Consider the following 18,244-nt stretch of genomic DNA (forward strand, 5'->3'; position numbering starts at 1 on the left):
TAATTGATACTAATTAATACTACTTATATTAACTTTTATTAATGAAATATTTTTTTTAAAATTAAAACTGAAAAAAATGACAAAATAATTATTTTTATATCATATAAGGGTAGAAAGGACAATTATACAGTAAAGAGTTATTTTATAGCTTATTAACCAAACACTACTCTGCTGCTTAAATCTATAATCCCACAACTGCACCAAACAGGTTAACAGCTTATGTTCACAGCTATAAGTCATAATCTACTAAGCTATAATTTATAATCACTTTTCCACAGCTCTACCAAACGGGGCCATTGTAGCCTTTCTCGAGTAACTAACCCAAACTTAGAATGTTACTCTTTAAATCTAGCACATAATAAACATTGCCAATATATTGTTGTTCTCCATTCTTCAACTTGATGCCGATAGTTCCTTTAACTTTCATGGGTCTCTTTGGTGAATCTCCAAATGTGACTTTTGCTTGCTAACTTTTGTCGAGTGTTGTGAACAATTCTCTTTTGCCGCACATATGATTGCTGGCACTGAAATCAAGGTACCATAAGCTATTTTGATTTGCTTCACCACTATCATTATATGTCAATAGCATAGTGGAATCTTTTTTAACTTCACCATAATTGACTTCTTTTTCTTCATTGTTGGTATTTCGATACCAACATTCTGTAGCATAATGTCCAAATTTTTGACAAACATGACATTGAATCTGAGATTTGTCATACCTTTGTGGTCTTGTGTTTTGACCTCTTCCTCGACCTTTTTGATTGTTTGTTGTTGATGGTTGGCCATCTCTATAATCCTATTGCTGTCGTGGACGTTGTTGTTATGGACGTCTTGTATTATTGTACTGTGAATATCTTCCTCTTCCTCGTTGATTTGAGGTTTTCCTTCTTTCTTTTATCGAAAGCTTTGTTTGGAGAGCTTGCTCAAGGGAACTTGTTGCAGTCTTCTTATTGATTCATTGCTTGTGAATTTCTAATGATGCTTGCAATTCATCAATTGTCAAGTCATTAAAATCCTTTGATTCTTCAATGGAAACAACCACATGTTCGAATTTCGAACTAAGTGATCTAAGTATTTTTTCAATAACTCGAATTTCTTCAATCTTGTCCTTGAGTCTTTTAATTTGGTTAACAATAGTCAAAATTCTAGTAAAATATTCCGAAATTGAATCATCATCCTTCATTTGCAATGATTCGAATTCTTTTCAAAAGACTTAGAGTCGAATCCTTGTGATTTTCTCAATTCCTTGGTTTGCCTTTTGAAGAGTTTCTCATTTGAAGAGTTTCCTATGCTTCTTTTGATGTGCTTACAGTGGAGATCTTTTCAAATGTAGTTGGATCTATGCCTTGATATATAAAATATATGGCTTTCTTCTTTTGTCCTTATATCTTTAAGTGCAGTCTTCTGAGCTTCTATCAGATTGTCTTCATTTTCTTTTGACGCTAATTCATCATATCCGTGCTTCATCGAATCCCATAAATCTTGGGATGATAGGAGTACCTTCATTTCTATATTGCAATACTCATAATTGCCTTTGTCTAATTTTTAGAAACCGAGGTTGGAAGAAATTTTCTGTGAATGCCATCGGATTGCTTGTTTTAAACTTCAAATATTTTTAGAAATTTAATTTCCAAAATCTAACCATATGGATGAGTTCGTGATGGTCCAGATAATTGGAAAACACTATTGGATTGTTGCGTTTGAACTCTAGATAGTTTAGATATAGCCAAAATAGATTTAACGGTTTAGATCTGCTGGACAAAATGCAGCGCACGAAGCACCGGATAATTTTGGATTTCGTGCGTCAGGCTGATGTTAGATGACGTCAGCATATCAAGTGGTGCTCGGCTCGACTTGCAGTGTGCGGTCGGCTTGTTGCTTCTGTTAGGCACGCATGTGGGCTTGATAACGTCAAGCGTGTGACGTTAGCGTCACGCGTCGTCTTCCTCTGGAATCATGTGGTCGCGTCCCATGCGCGTAGGGAAGGCATCGTCGAAGCGTGGGGGTGCGTGCAACTTCCTAGCTCCTCAGTTTTTGACGTGGTTTCCACCTACCAGATCGTATCGATGAGGTCTTCAAAGTGGTATGATGAAAAAAATGATTTCGACAACTTTTATTTTAGGGCAATTCTGAAATTTGCTCTGTTCTGTTATGTTTTTGCAGAATTTCGGCCTTTTCAACTCTAATACCACTGATGGTGGGCTTCTATATATTTGTATGAATATTTGTGATGTCTCACACACAAACAATTGAATGAATTTTATTTCAAACAAAATGATAAATACAATAATTTGTGGGTTTTATCTCCTATCTTTGTATCTCTCAAACCTTTTATGGGTTTCGATTGTATAATTGATTGATTTCTATACAACAAACTATCATCATGTGGGTCTAAATTCTTTGTAACAAATTCAATAAATGACTGAACACCTTGTTGATACTCTTTACTATTCAACCTATCTTTTATCATCATCCAACTTTTGTCCATCTTTCGAAGCCTACAAACCAAGCAAAGATGAACATGGGAATGGACAACACATAGCAAAATACAGAATAATCTCCAATCCACAGTATGCAAGATTTGTGGATAGTAGAACGTTGTATTTGTCATATTCTCTATTTTGTAAGCATTTTCTGAAGTGTAGGACAAATCGTATTAGTAAACTTAGAATCAACTTCATACTAAAATAAATATATGAGCACTAAATAGATCTTCTATCATAGAGGTGCCAATGTGAATTAGTATTATCACTTACTTTTTTATCTCAAAACATAATGACAAGAAAATGACAAAGTGCTAAATTAGAGACAAAATAAATCTTTTTGCTTATAAGAAATGGTCGCCTACTTTTTTAACATAATAAAATATTGAAATTATAAAACCAAACTCATAATAGGCCGGTCATACAAAGGTCAAACATTTTCTTAAATTCATATTTGAATTCCAAAGATATAAGTGTAGAATTTAAGACTAAAACAACTGTATTTCCTCATGTCTGAGTATGACTACTACCTCTCTTGTAGTTCAAAAGGGAAATAAATGGAAATATTGCTTCCAACAATGATTAAGCAGGTAAAAAGGAGATGTTAACTTCCCGGGAACTATATATAGAAAGAAATTTGGCTCTATGTTGAAAAGGAGCATACATGGTTATTGGACCAAAAGTAACTGACCCAAAAGACATTCATTTCTAGTAATAAATGACAACAAACTTTACACCATTTTAATCCCAGAAACGCCTTCAATCTCTCAACCCTCTATTTTTGTCTCTCATTGCATTCTGTTACCTCTCTCTTCCATGTACACATTAAGATTCATATAAGTTCTATTTATTTTATTGTATTTTAAGTTTAAGGCCTTAATTTGTTTTTCGTATGATTGTTGTTGATGTTAAGTGCACATGCATTTATTTGGAAGTAGAGTTATGATCCAATTAACTACAAAAAGCAAATATAAATTGGTAGACCTCTATAAATGAATGTTTTTTCATGGTTTGTGTTCTTTTTTTTTTGGGGGGGGGGGGGTTTAATTTTTTTTATTTGAACATTTAAGTTTTATCTAACCCGCTTCAAAATGTGAGTCAACGTTCCTTCTTTTTTTTTACTTTTGCAATTATAGCATCATAGCATCAAATTCCAATTCCCATATTCAACCATGGTCAATAAATATACAACCGCATTTTACCAGCCATACATGCAAATAAATACACAATCAGGATTAGGGCTTTCACACTAATGAGAGAGAAAGGAAAAATTGGGGGAAAGGTATCGAACCACTTAAATCAAACCCATTTTGGCCATCAAACCACTTGAACCAAACCAATTTAATAAATCAACACAAAATTAAAGTAAAACAATCATATAAAACCCTAGAATTTTGTGTGAGAAATGGGGAAATAGAGGAAGGAAGAGAGAGAGAGAGAGAGAGAGAGAGAGAGAGAGAGAAATAAAACCTTTGATTCGTGGCTATGGCAGTGGTGATGTGCGATGGTGGCGAGCGACAATGTTGCTTAACGGTGCCCAGCGATGGTGGTGCCCGTCGGTGGTGAGCGGGGGTGAGATTTGGTGGTGACTTTGTTCTCCGTGTGTGTGACACAGAACAGAGAGCAAAAAGTGTGCAGCCAAGAGGGGAGGGCTCCAATAGTAATTCATTTCCCTCTAAAAAAATTTCTACCTTTATCGACTAAAGAACATTTTGTCATAAAGGGTAATGTAAATAACGAATCAGCCTTTCTACCCAAACATATTTTAATAGTGACTAATACTTTTGTAGCCAAAATATCATTTTGCTACTAATTATTTTTTTGGTCGGCAAACAGTTATTATTTTGTGACTACAGTTTTTTAGTCACCAAAAGCTCACATTTGGCAATGAAATTATTTGATCGACAAAGAGTAACCCAAAAAATTGCATAATATTTGGCGACTATACTTCCTTTTGTCGGCAAAATATTATATACGCCAACCAAATCAAATTTTTCGTAGCCTTAAATATAGACTATTTCCGACTAATAGTTTTTTTTGTCGCCAATTACTTCATATTTACTGACTAAATTTTTTTTTTAGTCACCAATACATAACATATCTCGACTAAAATAATATAGTAACTAATTTAAACCAACACTGACTACTAAATTTTTTAGTTGCCGAAAATGTCACTTTTGACGACTAATTTTATCTTGGTCGCCAATGTGTAATTTCTTGTAGAGATACCTGGTTCTAACTCATGGTCAGTGGTAGCTTCCATGAAGCTTCACCTTCTTCTTCAACCTTCTAGTAAGTTGTCTTCTACAACCTTCAAGCTGCTTCTTTATTTCCTTCTTCCACCTTCTGGAGACTTCAGAAGAGGGATGGATGATTCAAGGTTATTCTCCAATACAATCATGTTGTCCGGATCCAAGATAAGTTTTAAAATTTGTTTTTCTTTTCAAATTTAAAACTGCCTAAATAGACTATTCATGAGCGAGAGGACCCTGTATGTAAATTTATTTTGTGGTGGATACTCCCAAGTTTAAACCAATCTTGGTGTCTTGTGGTTGTGAACTTATTCCCTTCATTTTCTGCATAAGTTAATAGTAAGGCTACACATTGATGATATTTAGAAATTATTGTTGTTACTAATGCCAAATATTGCTGTTTTCTATGGTTTTGTTGTTTGTCATATATTTCATATTCTGAAACAGGTAGATGGTATGGATGTTTTAGCTGTGAAACAAGCATGCAAATTTGCCAAGGAGCACGCTTTAAAGAATGGACCCATTGTGAGTACATTTATCACGCATTTCTGCAATTCTATGTTTTTCTTTCAGATGTAAATTTTTTAGATAATATTGAGAAAATATGATTTTGTTATAAAATATACAGACATGTCTTGTTGTATTAGTTAGAACCCAGAAGCATGAAACATTTTCCTTATCAATTGGTTGTAGTACACTATGAAGCCATTACCAAACCATACCAATACAGTTTACCGAGCACTACTCCAAAAGGACCGCTGGAACCTATCTCAAGCACCACACTTTATCGGTCACAAGCCAGAAAGAATACGCAACCTCTATATATCTCATTAAATCACACGCTATTGTAATATGATGTGTTATATATATCATGGGGTTAACCTAGTCCATTTATAATAGTCCATTACAATAGAGTAATGGAAGAATAACAAATTGTATTAAAAAAAAAAATCTACAAATGGATCTAGCGATGTGAATTATTCAAATTGAATCTCATACTTTCTTCACCTATTCCTTCCTTGCATCCGTGAATTTGATCCATTTCCTACAAACAGACCCGGCTTTGAGATTTCTGGGGCCCAAAGCCGATAATCAACTAATAAATATCACTAGATCATTTGAGGTCTTTCACATCATTTTTTTTTTCATTTAACGAAAAATTTAGCACAGGTAGCAAAAGATTAATCCTTCTTGATGATACAAATTTGTATAAATACCAATATTATAAAGCAATTGAGTAAACGACAAGACAAATATTTAATTAATTGAGTAGAAAAAAAGGCCTACCTGTGCTATTCTACTACTCTGAATTCTTGAGAAATTCGTTAATGCTCTGTTGTGCCACTTCTTTCAAATTTTTGGGAAAATTGAATTAAGAGTTAGGGTTAGGAATTAGATAGGGAGAGAAAATGGGCCCTTTTAAATTTGAATGGGCCTTTTAATTTTTTAATGGATCAATTTATTTTAAGTTAGTTTGGGCCTTCTTTAATTTTTTTTTTTTTTTTGGACTTAAAACATACCTAATATATTATACTAAACTATAATAGGAGGGAACTCTTTTTTTGGGTCCATTTTGAGGGGTCCTAAGCCATGGCCCGGTGGGCCTATGCCCAGGGCTGGCCCTACCTAGAAATTATATATGAATCCAATAATATATAATATTATTCAACAATGCAAATTACTTATTCTGTGTCAACTTAATTGGGATGGATTGATTTAGCCACTGAGGTATTTTGCACTTCCTACTATACTTTTGTTTACTGTAATCATGTAATTTATTGGTAATCATCAATAAATGTTCATTATTTTTGCTAATCAAAAGACAATGCAAATTATTCTCACTAACTCTTCATTCATGCACCTTATGAAATATCTCAAACAAATGAATAAATTAATCATAAATTTGTCAATGTACGCTCATAGGACACATGTTAAAAAAATTTTAAATATTATATATTTATATTATTATACTAAGTGAAGGCTGGATTTGGTCTTCAAGTATTTACTTGTTTCTCCTTATATCACGTGTCTCTTATTTTTCTATTTAAAAATAAAAAATAATAAAAATAGGCCGATTGGAGTAGTAGGAATTGAAACTTGGACCTTTAATGTATTGAAGAAAATTCTTACTACTTGAGTGGCATATAACGTATAATAAATATTTTGTTTTATTTTTTTATTTATTTTAATTTACACACGTATCACATGTGCCAATCACTAACTATGTATAAAAATAAGTGTAATAAAAATATATACTATGTTATAACTTTCTTAACACATACTTTTAGTGCACACATGTTAGTCAATTATTATATATTAAAAAGGGTATCAACAATATATATTCATGTGGTTGCAAGCGGAGAATCTTCTCTCGAAATCTCTCTTATTTTTCTTGTTACAAAACCCTTCTTCAAAACACAATTAAGTTAGAAATCAATCACACAATAAAGAGATATGATTTGAGACAAATGAATAAGAAGTATTTCATGGATGATCCGGCTCCAATACAAGAAATTTCATTTTTAGCGATTACTTTTGGCGACACTATCAAAATAGCATAGCTAAAACATCCTTTCCGCGACGCAAAAATAATTTCCATCGCTAAAAAGGTTAACATTAGCGACATGATCAACAACTTGTTGCTAAAAAGTCAAATACAAATTAGGCACCTAAAAAAAATAGCGCTCCAACATGAAGAAAGTTTTAGCGATGATCAATGAGTTTCAGCAATGAAACAGTCCCTTGCTATTAGTATAAGGGTTAGGGTGACGTAGATGGCACGTCGGCAAAGGTTTAACTCTTTAGCGACAAACATGCGTTAGTCCTATATATATAAAGCTTGAAATTTTCAGCCTTGATGAAATTATGAAATTAACCCTCTTTTTTGGCCTTTTTATACGTGTACCTAAGGATTTAATGGTATTTTTCTATCTCCTCTGCTCTCTTCCCCTCTTTTCCAGACGTCTGCCACACCGCACACCACTCCTTCCTTCTATCTGTGATTTGCTCTCCTCTTTCCTCAAGCTTCTTCATCCTATTAAAAAAAAATGAAAACAAGGCTATGAAGACGCTGCAGAAAAATCAAGAGAGAGAAAGCTCCCTCTGAACTGGAGAGAAAAAACGACGAACTCGGCAAAGAAGAAACATCTCTCTCTTTAACCAGGTTTGGAGATTCAAACTAGGGTTAATATTTGGGGATTTTGAAAAAAAAAAAGTTTTTGATCTGAGGTTTCAATTGAAAAATTAGAGTTTTGATTAAGGAGTTGTGATTGTATAAAAGAAATTACATTGTTGAATCTAAACTTTTGGTTTGTTTCTTGAATCTAAAACATGTGGTTGTATCAAAATTAATTTAATGAGATGTATAAAATAAATAAACTAATTTTAGTAACATACACTGTTAATAGTAGACAGTAATTTCTGATGGATTTTTCGTTTGGATGGAGGATGGACCCCCATGTGCTGCTCTTGCAATTTGTAAAAACATTAATTTCTGATTTTTTTTTTTTTGGTTTTTTTTTTGGTGTCTATTTTTTCATGTTACCCAGAATAATAATAATAATAATAATAATAATAATAATAATAATAATAATAATAATTAGACTGTAGATTCATCCTCAAAATCTTAGAGACACATTGCGCTTCATTTTGATTTTGAATAATGTTTGAGGGCCCGAAATTAGGGGCTCGAATTTGGCTCGGAACCCAAAACGACGTCGTTTTGGGTTTCAATTTTTTTTTCCCCTTCATTTTCTTTCTCTTCCTTTTCTTTCTTTCTTTTCTTCTTCTTCGTTGAACACAGGAGAAGAGCAGAGACAAGAGAGAGAAACAGAGTCGTCGTCGTCGTCGCAGCTCGTTGGCGTCACAGCTCGTCGCTCGTCGGCATCGTAGCCCCGCCTCCACCTCTGCCTCTGCCCGCCTCCGCCTCCACCTCCGCCCTATTTTGTTGGCCCCTCCAGTCCAGTTCTTCTCCTCCTCCTTCTTCTTCTTCTTCCCCCTAATTTCGAGCCAAATTCGAGCCCCTATATTCGGGCTCTGTACTGGGGTTGTTTGATTTTTATCTGCTGTATTCTTTCTCATTCATTAATTATAGTTTATTTTTATCTTTTGTTCTTCAATTTCATAGATGTTATCATTTGGGTTATATTATCTCATCTCAATTGAGTTTTTCTTTTAATTTTTTTTTTTGATTTTTTTTTTGTGTGTATGTGTGTAAAGACTATCATGCATATGTGCTTTGTTTCATAAGAATAATTATTATATTTTTTATACTCTTTGAAATACCAAAACATAGCATATTCGACTGTAGTTTCTGAATGCCACATTTTGAATTGTTGTAAAGAAATTATGCAAACTTTGTTTTTCTTTTGTGCATATAAAAAATTCAAATTTCCCTTTTTGACCCAAAGGATATCGAAACCCAATGATTTGGGACATGAGATAGCGGTTGTGATAGATGGGTAGGACTCTTGGTGATGAAAGAGAAGAAATGGGAGAAAAAGAAAGTCAAAATGATGATAATAGGAATGCTAAAAAAAATGGATGTGGGTTTTGGTATTTTTTTTTTTTTCCGGGGTCTTATTTTCTTTGTTTTGTAGGCTTTGAATCCTTTTGAAAGGAATGGCATCTAAAATTGATTCTTTTTTCTGTAGCATTTTCAAGCACTTTGAATTTGAGGATTTCATTATGCTTGTATTGGTTAATATTCCTTCTCTCTCCATTGAGTTGTCACTCATGTTCAATGCTTATTTATTTTGTGCATTTTTTATGTTGCATGGTGTTTGTGCAGTAGATCAGTAGATATGAGGATTCCTTATGGGAGATTTATTTTAAATGTGAATATGAGATTTTCATTGTTTTAAATACTTGCATTTGATACTGAGGTTGCTCTTCTAACTTCATTTATTCTTGTGACATTATGCTTTGTTTGGTTCTAGGATTTATGGAGGGAAACAAAAAGGTAAGACAAAAGAAAAGAAAAATGAAGGAGAGAAGTTTTGTGTTTTTGTTGGACTAAAAAAAATGAGAAGAAAATGAATGGGAATTTCTAAAAAATTTCATTTTTTTTATGTAGTTAACAAATGAAAAATATTCAAGTAATTTTATTTCCTTTCCTTTTTCTTACCCTCAGCAAAGAAACATAGCTTGAGGGAAAATGACAAGAATCATCATATCTACATTTTCACTTATGTGAAATCTTTCTTAATTATTATTGAATTTTTGTGTTTGCTTAGTCCATTTGACTTCTTAATTCTCCATTCTAATTCAACAAGTGCTTTACACAGTTGTTTATACAAAGATACAAACTATCAATCCTATCTAACTCTTAACAAACACAGCTGGATACACTCTAGCAAACTTGTATTCTAATCATCACAACTAATCCCATTGTAACAATCCATCTTGATATTATTACAGTCTTGTGGTGCACAAGATTTAACAGGCAAATGCTAAGACTGCACTTGTGTCATGTGATGTACTTGTTCTTTGAGTTGTGCAATAGGCTACAGCTCAAGCTCTGACTTAGGCTTTGATTTTGCTTTTGTGTTCAAGATCTCTTCAGATTTCCTATGTGATTTTGCAATAGGTTACACCCGAGATAAATTCTTTAAGCATGTATCTTCCTTTTTTAATGTTTGGAACTGTTATTCATGTATATGGCACGATTAGTGCTGAAACTGATTGCTGAGCCACTAGTATATGATTATAATTTGGTTGATTTTCATTGGTAGTTATGCTAGAATTTCCCAAAGAGGATCTTGATTGATGACATGACGAGAAGAAAATAGTTGGGAAATCTCTCAGCAGAGTACTTTAATAGTCATTTTAGTTACATGGTTGGTTTTGGAATGTGCTCCAATGCTACTATTATACTGATTTGAAATTTAATACTATCATGAACAAGTAATTTAGGAATGGTGTTTACTTCTAACCCTACTATCACGATGGTTATACATCATGAACAATTAATGAAAACAACAGACTACAACATGTTAGAGGTATTTGCAAAACCACTTAGAATTGAAACTCATAACTTCTTTATGTTTTGTGTTTCAAATTGTTGTAAAGTAACACATTATGTAGTGATCCCAGTTTTGCCACTTCGCTGAGTATGTCGGGGATCGAGCTGCCCAGTTAGCTCGCGGGGGTCCAGGGGGCAGCAGCCCTTGGTGGGTCCAAGGGCAACGCCCTGGCAGGGATCGAGCTGCTCGATCAACTCGCGGAGGTCCAGGGAGCAGCGCCCCTTGGCGGGTCCAAGGGCAGCGCCCTGGCGGGGTTGAGGGGCAGTGCCCCCAAAGCAAAAATGCAAAATGCATTAGAAGTTGCTTGTCCGCTCGAGCTGCCGTTTATGCGCTCAAGCGCAGAATGTTTGGTTCTAGAAGTTTAACCTGTCTGCAAAAGTACTGGGAAAGTGTATTTGACACTCGAGCGGGTTCCACGCTTAAACGAACCGTGTTATATCAGTTCGTGAATCTGATATTTCAGATCACTTTTGTATATCTCTCTCTAAAAACCCTTTCATCTCCCTTCTCTCTACATTTCCCTACGCCAAATTAGATCAAAACCTTGATTTCTCAAGATCCATTAGAGTTCTGCAATAAGTTCTTCATCAAAGTTGGTTAACTTCTCGAGGGCTTCGTTGTGTGCGGTGAAGATTGAGTTTCGACACCGTTGATTTTGGGGGTTTCATCTCATTTCTTCTTCAAAACTTGAGGTAGGGATTTTCTTAGAGTTATATATATATTTTTGCAAGATCTATATGATTTGCGAAATCATCTTTCAATGGTTTTGAAAATTGATTGTTGATTCAAGAAGTTGAGCGATTTTGAAAGTAGGTTTGTCTCTTGTTCTTTTAAAATGATCTTATGGGTTTTGATCTTCGTTGATTGAAGAAAATATGATTTTGGAAAGTTTTCTTTCAAAAGATTTGAGTTGTATAGTCTTTGTGAGAAAACCTAGAATTTGGGGATTTTTTTAAAAGAGACTGAAAATCCATAAATGATATTTTTATATTTATTTTGTGTCAAAATAAATGGATGTTTGGGAAATTTATTATTTATATTTATATAAATGATGAATTTCAGGGAATATGAGAGTTGCTGTTCATTTTGAAAATTATTGTTCAAAACGTTGAAATAGTCTTGAAATGACTAATTGTTGAGGATACTCATCACAACCCAAACCCGCCCCTATGGGTTCAGCATCGTAACTGGCCAGTAATCATGAGATTACCAAAGGCCTCTGAGACAGATTAATATAATAGTAGGGGCTACCGGAAGCAAATAACAAATATACAACATCCATTGAGCTGTGCAGACTTATATGAGACAGAAAAATTTAAAACTTTTATATACATATCTACACATCATCCTTACGACGTCATATACATACAGACTAGACAAAAAGGGACTTAGCCCTATTTACAAAATAAACGAAAACTTGTTTAGCCAAGCAAGAAGACAAAGCTTAAACTTTATGCACTTAGCCATAAACGCTAGACACGTCCGGAACCTCCACGGGAGGCACATAGGTTGGCTGACAGAAAGAAGAATCTAGGCAGCAGCTCTAGGACTAGTCACACGCCTGATCGCCTACATACATAAAATAATACAGTGAGCTGGAGCCCAGTGAATAATAACAAAGTAAAGGGTTTTTAATGAATGATGTCCATCACAGGGTCAAAAACCAGAGCTTATATTAGGAACATATTCTTATTGGAAATAGAGTCTATGCATATACAGGTTTTAAATCAGAAATAGATTCAAATACATGTTCATATTCATATTCAGATTTAGATTTTCGATAAGATCATACGTGGTACACCCATTAGCTATCAAATCAACTTGGTCCTGCGACCCACATGTATAGTCAGTACCGACGACCATAAAGGTCCATATCTTGTGCGCAAGTAGCCATGGTATTGTTACCCCCAGGCGAGGGCCACGTGAATATAGGCCTCGGTATTGTTACCCCCGGGCAAGGGCCACGTGAATATAAGCCACAGTATTGTTACCCCTGGGCGAGGGCCACGTGCAGATTGGCCACGGTATTGTTACCCTTGGGCGAGGGTCACGTGCAGATAGGCCACGATATTGTTACCCCCGGGCGAGGGCCACGTACAGATTGGCCAGGGTATTGTTACCCCCGGGCGAGGGCCACGTGAACTAAGGGTGCCACAAATACATTTCAAAAATATGGACATTCATTCATAATTCATAAGATAGCATTTCAAAAAATGGATTATATCATATCAGTCAGAAAATACTTATAATTAAACATAGCTTTATAGAGTTATTACTCACAGTATTCAGATGCTTGGTCCGCCCTTGTAGCTGACCCTACACAATTCATAATTATAGCGATCCCGGTTGTCCCTTTACTGTTCTGTTGTATTCCGGACTCGATTCCGTGAAGTTGGTAGTTGTATTTATCTTGTTGTCATCCTTTAATTCCGTTTGTTTGGGTTATAGGATGTGTTGGGCTTGTTTCGAACAGGTGGATTGAACCTTGGTCTGAAATATTGTTGCCGGGTTTTTGGTCGTTCTACTCAAGTGGGTCCTTTTGCGCTCGAGCGGATATTGCACACTCTCAGATTTTTGTGTCCCTGCAAAACTTCTGCAGGTGTGATTTTTATGCTCGAGCGGGTTTCCTTACGCTCGAGCGGTGGTGCTCGAGCGGGTACTCTGGCGCTCGAGCGGGTAGTACCTTTGGGTGTAAGTTCTGGGAGGGGGAAATCTACGCTCGAGCGGACTGGTTTTCGCGCTCGAGCGGATTTACTTTATTCTTGTGTCTTGGCGCTCAAGCGGGCCTTTTTGCGCTCGAGCGGACCTAGTTTTTATTCTTGACGCTCGAGCGTTGTGTTTTCCGCTCGAGCAGGAATGTCGTATATCAGTTGGTTGTGGGGCAGTTTTAAATCACTTTTTCTCATTCTTTCTCTCTCTTACTTTTCCGAAAAGGCCATTTGAGAGTTTCTCTCTAGAACCTTGCCTTCTCTCTAGGTATTGATCTAGTAGGAGTTGTTTCCTCACCTTTGGCCTTTACAAAATAGTTGTTGATCGTCGAGGGCTATCTTTTTATCCGAGAAACTCGTGGTTTGGAGCAATTTCGTTTTCACCATCTTCTTCGTTGGGTGTCATCTTTTGAGGTAGGGGTTCCTACTCACTCTTATGGTCTTTGACCTAGATTTTTAGTTGTTTTGATAGAGTGTTGAATTTGGGAAATTTTGGGACTTAGGGTTTCAAAATGTGTTAAAAAGGGTTTTGTGATTTTGGGCTCATAATATGTATTTTGGGTTTCAAAATGATGATATAGTTGTTGGTTGGTGATATTGGGACCTTTGAGTTGATATTGAGAGTTGGGGGTAAAAGTCCTAATTTGTTATTTAAAATTAATTGGTATAATTAATTTGGGAAGATTGTAGCTATATGGAATTGAGTTGGAAATAATGAAATTGACTCATTATATGGTTGAATAGTGGAGTTAGATTTATTAATCGCTCACTTTTGAAAAACATTGATATTTTATCTGTTGGAGCTTTTATTATTTGTTTAGAAATAATTGCTTGGACTACCGGTGGAGGGTAGTTTTGATTGTTGTAGATAATGCATGATGATTAGGCAAACTAAAACTAATCAATTGGATATGTCATAGAGTATGACGGTTGATAGAATACATTGACGTTATGTATTGATTGATTGCGTATATGACCTTTGTGTATATATGTGATGTGTGTGGGAGGAGATAGGGGATGTACTCCACGGTTTAGGGGAAGATAGGGGATGGACCTCTAAACCAGATGTTGTTTGGGAGGAGATAGGGGATGGACTCCACTGATACAGCTCATATGCTTGTCAGATAAAGTGTTGATACAGCTCATATGCTTATCTTTGGAAGTGTTGATACAGCTTATATGCTTGTCATTGGAAGTGTTGATATAGCTAATATGCATATCTGTTGAAATGTGGATACAGCTTGTATGCTTATCTGTTGAGATGTTGATACAACTAATATGTTTATCTATTGAAAAATGGGAAATGTTTTATATGAGTCATTGTCTCATATAAGTGGTTGGCCAGGTTCTGCGCCATTGATGTAAATTGTGAAATTGATAAGAAATGAAAACTGAAATGAAACATGAACATAGTGGTCATGAAATGGAAATGGATTATGAATTGGTTTATGAAAATTGAACATTTATCAATTGCTAATGTCTTAGTTATTGCTCATACTGTGTTTAGCATATCTCTACTGGGCGTTGGCTCACCCTTTATGGGACATTATTTTTAGGTACAGGTAGTATGCCACCTCCAAGGACATAGCTTGGATGATGATGAGGGTTGAAGACTCTTTCTTTTGTTTATTTTGATGTATTACATGTAAAGTCAAGCCAAGGGCTTAATATGTATTGAGTTAGTACTCTTCTTTTTGTAACCAAGTGTTAACTTGGAAAGCTGTAAGCCCATAGGGCATTTGCTTTTGTTGTTAACATGTAATACAGTTGTAAGAATTACTCTGATGAATAGAAATGGTTGATTTCTTTTGTATCAATGCATGTCTAAAATGTTGGTTTAATGTTATTATTTTGAGGGCGTTAGAATAATACACATAGAAATCGGGTCACAATATAATTTATTCCGTTCTTAACTTGTTTAATTCTCCTTATACCAAATTACACATCAATTTGCAACTTCGCAAATTCATCACAAGTCGCAAATAACATCCTCAACTCAACACACTTCTCAACACATATCTTAACACAATTCAATTCAATATTAGTCAACCCAACTTAATTCAACAACACTATTCAACATAATTAACACTGTTCAACATAATTCAAGGTGAACTCTTAAACCTTTATTTCATCATTTCACCTCAAGGCCCATGTCATCCATATCATTAATAAATCATTTCCTCTATCTTCCTTTCACATTATAGCATGATTTACAATGTCCATAATAAAAGTTAAATCGCTAATTTTTAACATAATTTTTAAACACTTCCAAAATCCAATTAAACTTGCACATATATAACTCAACCTACCAATTTCATGATTCTACTTTCAATTTGGGCAAAATCATTATTTATCATCATGAATCAACTTATGGTTTTCAAGAAAATCAAGGATTTCAAGAAAAATTCAAACTTCTTAAACCATTATCTTTTATTTCGATTTTCCCATTGATTATACACCTAAGGTTCATAATCCACCATATTAACCCAATAATTGAACCCCAACACTTCAAACCCTAAACCCTCAAATTCCATGATATAACACTATATGCTCAAAAATGTAAATTTTGCATTTATATAATCAAAATACCATAAATCTATCTATTAATGCAAGTATTGAGGAAGAACTAGGACCCCTACCTCAAGAATCGAGCAAAAGAGCAAGCTTTGGTCAGATTCCTTCACAAATCCGAAATTTCAATCGGTAGAAAATGTTGATCTACAAGCCTCTTCACTTTCTTGTAAGAGATCTTGCCCAAAACTTAGACGAATGGAGAGTATTTGGGATAAAAAAAACCTAGGGTTTTCGAGCCTAGGGTGAGAGGAATGAAGAGGGGAGATGAAAGTATGAAGAATGATCTAGAAAAGTGATTTTAAACTTGCTGAATTCGCACGGTCTGCTCGAGTGTTTCTTTTCCCGCTTGAGCGTACCTGCCTCTAGCACATATTCCAAAACTTCAAACAAGTATAACTCTCTCATCCGGACTCCGTTCTAGGTCGTTCTTGTGTCCAAATCGAAGCCCCAAAAATAATCTTTCCAATGGTTCTAGCTTCACATCCAAATTCAAAGTGTGGAAAAATAAAAGGGCAAAAGAGAGACAGTTGCTTGTAAGAAAATTATCCGAATTAAATTCTTGGTTCACTCTTACTTTACCATTATGCTACCACTTCGATCAATACCCCAAAATAAAATAAGGAGGTTTCAAATACACTAATAAAAATGTCAAGGGCAATCTCACTTTCCACACTCGAGCGTCGCTTTCTACGCTCGAGCGTGCAGACCAACAAAGCTATCCGCTCGAGCAGGAATTCACAACTCTCAGAATTTCAAACCATCGGCAAAAATGCTGGGAACCTTTCAAGTCCGCTCGAGCGTCAACTCCCCTACTCGAGCGGAGGGAAAAATTTCGGATCGTTACAATACTTGAGAAGAGGGAATTGTGTTATTCCTTGGATGATGAATTGGAATAAAAGTATTTATATTCATCTTGTGTTATTGGCATATCAATTCATTTGATTACATTAAACTTTGAAAGTTGATTTGAAAACTTGCATTGAGAAAAGAATGTTGAGAAACAAGTTTTCATGGAATGGTTTTAGGGTAAATACGTTGGTAAGTCTTGATAGATGACGTAGATGATATTGAATAAGTTGACCTGAGAGTTCGGGGTGAAAGACCGAAAACCCGCATGGATAGGTGTCGAGCCTTCCGGTTAATACGAGTAAAAATGACAAATTGGTAGTACTTGTATAGTCTATTTGCAGACACCGACCTAGGAATTACCAGAGTTGTATTTACCGCCCTTGAAATAAATTGTTAAGTTTTGAACAATTGAAATTGTATGATATCATTAAGCATGATAGCTTTCAAAAGATGAAAATGTTATTTATCTTCAAAAAGGGCACAGCATGGCATGTGCATTTCATCTCTTGAGACTTGTATAAAACATATATACTTTGTTAAGAATTTCCTACTGGGCTTTATGCTCACCCTACGGGATTTTTGTGCAGGAAAAGATGTGGTGATCCCACCCAACTAGGGGTGTGGAAGTATGTGTGTTGGGAGTACAATGTTCTCATTTTGCTATGACTCTGTGTGTAAGCCAAGGGCTGTGATTGTGTGGATTTGAATAACCGTTTTGTGTAACCAGGCTCAAGCCATGAAAACTTGTAAACCCTTGGGGGTATTTATTTGTTTATTTAATTATTGTTGGATTAATGTATTGTTGCATGAAGAACTATTGTATCATGTAATGTAAGTTTGGAGATTTATATTCGGTTTTTCTTGAAAGAGCCATGATTGTTGTCTTATCATTTAGGCTAGAAATTTGGGGCATTACACATTATATTGAACTGGTTTGGTTGTTCAAAGAAGGAAAAGAAGTTACTAGAAGAAGCACCTCGTGCCTCATTAACCTTAGAAGTGCTAATTGGCATGGTGATTTGACAATTGCAGCAACATCTATTGGTTACACTAAGGCCATTGTAATAAACACATCGTTTTAATTGGTATTGACTTGATTTTATTTTTATTACTTGGTTTCTCTTGTAAGTATTATTGTGTATAGACTTAAATTTTGAATTGTAAGAACACATGTGATCTATTGTTGTTACTTATTATATAATTAGAGTTTTTTTAATGTCAATGCATTGATGTGTGTGGATGTAATTTATTACTACTGAACAATAAATATTTCTTATTGAAAAGTAATTTGTTATTTGTGATGGTAATTTTTGCTATCCCAAGTAACAAATTATTTGTTTAAACAAATAAATGTT

General features: G+C 35.0%; 1 long non-coding RNA gene and 1 pseudogene across 1 annotated transcript; both read left to right on the forward strand.

Annotated features, from left to right (window-relative positions):
* LOC114312911 (pyruvate dehydrogenase E1 component subunit alpha, mitochondrial-like) overlaps positions 1-5,314 on the forward strand; it is a 126,830-nt pseudogene extending 121,516 nt beyond the window's left edge.
* A 2,336-nt stretch (positions 5,315-7,650) lies between these two features.
* LOC145801210 (uncharacterized) lies at positions 7,651-17,758 on the forward strand. Its single transcript, XR_014342317.1, has 2 exons — positions 7,651-7,898; positions 17,477-17,758. It is a non-coding gene; the product is annotated as an uncharacterized LOC145801210 (long non-coding RNA).
* The last annotated feature ends 486 nt before the right edge of the window (positions 17,759-18,244 follow it).

Source organism: Camellia sinensis, chromosome 10 (genome assembly GCF_055761805.1).
Source record: "Camellia sinensis isolate YWXY chromosome 10, ASM5576180v1, whole genome shotgun sequence".
Classification (NCBI taxonomy): Eukaryota; Viridiplantae; Streptophyta; class Magnoliopsida; order Ericales; family Theaceae; genus Camellia; species Camellia sinensis.